The following is a 777-nucleotide window of genomic DNA, read 5'->3' on the forward strand; positions in this document are numbered from 1 at the left end:
GGGAAACTGAGGCCCAGAGAAGGGAAAGAAATGGCATGCGGTCACCCAGCAGGTGGTGGCAGAGCCGTGATATACACATCGTGTATGGACACCATCTTTAATGAGAGCTCCACTTCCCTATCAGAACGTTCTATGTTCCCCCACCTCTACCTCCAGCACCCCCTGTGGTCAGTCTCTGTCTAAGAAAGGCGTAGCCCTGCTCTTCTAGGCTGACTGGGGCTGAGAGGACAAGCTTGAGCCAGAGTGTAGGAGTTAAAAGGGTCCTTGGAACTCAGGTGGGGAGACTGAGGCCCAGAGAAGGCAATCTTTACCACATCTGAACTCTGCCTGGAGAAGGGCTGATTGGGTCTCTTCGGCCAAGCTGGCTGTCCAGGCCTGCCAACCCCCAGGTGTGGGTGATCAGAGGCAGGTGCCATAAAATGTTTCCTGAGAGATCCGCCCCGAAGTGCAAAACATCCCAGGCTGGCGATGTGGGCAAGCCCCTTCCCCTCTCAGCTGAGTTTCCCCATCTCTACGATGAGAGCGATGTTGGAGGAGACCTCTCTCTAAGGCTGAGCGCCAGATTTGCTCTCAGGTATCTACACCGCCCCTCCCGGGTTGCGGGCTGCGCTGCGCTCACTCTTCAACAAAGTCACCTCGCAGGCGAGGAAGGAGCCTCGGCCCTGTCGGGACCGGGAGTCGGTGCGTCCCAGCCTCCCTTCGCGCCGGGGCTGAGCGGAGCTGCCTGCAGAGCCGGTGCCACCCAGCCCGGCTGCGCAGCCCAAAGGCGCTCGCCAC

The sequence above is a fragment of the Galeopterus variegatus genome, unplaced genomic scaffold, assembly GCF_000696425.1.
Source record: "Galeopterus variegatus unplaced genomic scaffold, G_variegatus-3.0.2 Scaffold1059, whole genome shotgun sequence".
In the NCBI taxonomy this organism is placed as follows: Eukaryota; Metazoa; Chordata; class Mammalia; order Dermoptera; family Cynocephalidae; genus Galeopterus; species Galeopterus variegatus.